The 3,213-nt window shown below is 37.1% G+C and overlaps 1 protein-coding gene across 2 annotated transcripts in view; it reads right to left on the bottom strand.

Annotated features, from left to right (window-relative positions):
• Positions 1 to 2,824, bottom strand: part of LIMA1 (LIM domain and actin binding 1) — a 1,567,671-nt gene extending 1,564,847 nt beyond the window's left edge. The window contains exon 1 of one of the 2 annotated variants that reach the window (XM_044083484.1): positions 2,574 to 2,824. The gene's annotated coding sequence lies outside the window, so the exon portion shown is untranslated. The remainder of the gene's footprint in view (positions 1 to 2,573) is intronic. The other variant, XM_044083485.1, reaches the window with a different exon arrangement.
• Positions 2,825 to 3,213: the final 389 nt, after the last annotated feature.

Genomic DNA, 3,213 nt, shown 5'->3' with positions numbered 1-3,213 from the left:
ACATGAAGGCACAGTGGTCAAAATGGATGACATGACATTTTGATCTGACCAAGTCACATAATAAGAAGAAGACAACCAGACTGAATCCAGAAGAGGTAATGTTGGGCAGATAGATTCAAACCACCATCTAAACTGCTCCCTAAAACGAAACCATTTTGAAAGTGTGGTTAAAAGGCCAAAAATTTGCATACAGTATTTCAACAAAAATAAGCATTCAGTACAAGTCTGATTTGTCTTTAGGACAAACTGTCCATTTCAGTATGCTGGAGGTCATGGGTTCAATATGACAGCCCAAATTATCTTTTTCGTCTAGGATTCTAGCAGAGACTAAGCTGAGGCCTTTCTGTGCGAGTGTGATATTCAATTAGTCAGTGTCAGATACTTGAAGTGTGTGTGTGTGTGTGTGGGGGGGTAGACCATAACAGATCCAAATGCTTGCCATGTATCAGACATTTTGTATTTGATTAGAATGCAAATAATTTTCAATTCTCCCAGATTCACAAGAATGCTAGCAATTTTCCCTTCTTTGCTCCATATAAAAATTGTGATACTGTAACAAAGCAGCAATGATTGCAGATACTAAATAATGTTGTATACAGCAGTCAGGTTTTCACTTGGAACACGCATGTTAATAAATCTCACCATCACTCTTAAGTACAGTGCTTAAAAACTGCCCTCGCAATTTTGTCCTCATTTTTGACACAATTCTTGAGCAAACCTGAAGTATCCTTTATTTTCTTTCCAACTTCGACTCTGATCCTCATAAGTTTAACTTTGTACATTAAGACAGTGACCATAACCAACACTAAAACAGCATTATCTTTAGAAAATGTACATCAATACAAGTCCTGCTGTTTAACAAACTAAAATCTGTGCAATGCACACATTAAAAAAAAAAAGCGTTTCAATGATGTGGCATCTTCAACTCTCACTGCATTCAGAGTAGTCACTGATTCTTGCTACAAGACTCAGAGAGCTATGCTCAAGTGGAAGAGAATGACAGACATTTTAAACTGTATGGTTCTACAGTCTCTGTAAACTCCAGGACAGTTCTGTGCAAACCCCAGCTCATTTCACCATTTTATCTCGGTCACAATTTGAGCATTCTGAGGAAACACCTTCCAGCAGTTTTAAGTTATTTTTTTGTAATCTGACATATTTTACTGTTGTACCTGGGTTGAAGGACAGAAAGGAAAAGCGTAAAGAGTATAACTTCCTTGGCTTGCTAGTGGCGAGGAAGAGTTGATCTAACTTTATAGTTCATCATGCTAGTATAGATAACCAAACATCACTACTGGGAACACACAACACTAAACCTGATCACTGACATCTCCTCCAGCAACTTAACATAGCATTTGCAGGTGAAGTAAACAATACATTTTAACAAAGTTATCATGCCTGCTACCAATAAATGTTTATAAAATGGTATGTATTTTGTAAATACATACTTCCCTCACATTGTTATGAATGCACATGGATACAGACTTTCTTTTTCTCTGGAGCAGTGCTTCTTATTTATAAAACAAAACATCTTGGGAATGAAGAATGGGGGTGAAGGTGATGCTTGAGTTAAGCAGCCTGCCCAACACACCATAGTGGCACATAATTTTCATACATTTTTGGGAGGGAATTTCTTCACTAGCATATGAACAGAATGCTTCTACCCAATGTTCAAGTAAACAAGTTAAAGATTTCTAAAACATATAATTTACATTTTCAAATACATTCAAGATGCTCATTTAATATGCAGCAGTTGTATTTTACGTCACCATGACCAATCAATGGAGCTTTGTACAGTCCTCTCATAAAACACATAAAAGTGGCATTTCTATCATCAGTGCACCGTTTCAGCATCTTGGACAGCTTAGCTAAGTTCATTATCTCTGAGAGAAGGCCCAGTAGTTAAAGCACTAATACAATTTCTTTTAACTTAAAAAATTCACAAAAATTAATAAGTCTCAGTTTTCATGAAATACTACCAAAGAATGAATAAAAACTAGGATACTACACTACAAGTTTCCCATTTCAGAACAGCAATATAATGAAACTCACTGACCAGAGACCGTTGTTCTTTTATCTACATTTCCTAAACTCTAGCCAATCCAGTACTAAGAAAGAATAACACAAACATGTACAATCAATAAAGGGAACAACAAACCATTCCTGCATCACTTCTGGAAAGGAAAGGGCAAGCCAAAGGAGGGAATGTAGTATTCAGCTAATCTTGTGAGGACTTCTGCTAGCTACTGGGAATACCAATCAGGATGGCTCTGTCTGCACGATAACAAACAGTAATTAAGGCAATTCGGTTTAAAAGAAAAATTCAAACTCTATCAACACGTGAAATACCAGGGTGCTATAACAAATTAGTCTGTGCACAGAAAAAAAAGTACGCTGTCTCCAGAAAAAAAGTGAAGTACCAAAAAGCATTTGTACAATAGTTCCGTTTTCTTTTTTAAAGAAACAATCTTATTAGCATTACAAGCTGGAGAGTCCAGTGCCTGCTGGAACAGACTATTAAATCATTGAATTGCAGCGCTTGTGCTTGGTTTACCACAATTGTGTATACTTACAAGTTGCACTAAAACAGATATTTTCTTAAAATTCAGCCCAACCCAGACTCACCACACGGCCTCAGTCTCCAATGAAAACGGCCAGCACAGAAAACTGAGGAGTATCCGTAAACTTTTATTTTTTTAGCCTTCACTAGACTTCCCTTAACTAACTAAAATTCCGACAGCGCAAACCCGGGCAAAGCTACAAAGCCTCTGAGGTGATGTCATCCATTAGTTAGCTGACTCAGTGCTGCCCTCCTCTGCCCAGGAGCTAATAGTGCAGGTAGCAGGTGCGATAACTCTAGACTTAGAAGTAACTTACTTTAAAGTGCAGAATATACAGTCACAAAAATCAAAAAGACACCAGAAAAGGTAAACTATCTCTGTGCTGTGTACCAGTTCTGTTAAGTCTATAAGGCTCAAATGAAGAATTTGAATCTGTCTTATATGGACAACATATCCAACATTACTTTAATAATACCCAATAAAATACTTTGACGTTGAGGTACAGGACACGCGCCCTTAACATGTTAATCATCGGTAACTATCACAGGGATGCACATAGTGACATGTGCTTCAGAGTATATATTATGTCATTTGGTTGAATTCCATTTTGTTGAATAGCAAATCAGCAAATCAATGTGATTGAAAGCCCAAG

The sequence above is a fragment of the Protopterus annectens genome, chromosome 9.part0, assembly GCF_019279795.1.
Source record: "Protopterus annectens isolate FY-2018-M chromosome 9.part0, PAN1.0, whole genome shotgun sequence".
In the NCBI taxonomy this organism is placed as follows: Eukaryota; Metazoa; Chordata; order Ceratodontiformes; family Protopteridae; genus Protopterus; species Protopterus annectens.
The sequence above is the reverse complement of the archived record's forward strand: the minus strand, read 5'-3'. Positions and strand labels throughout refer to the sequence as shown.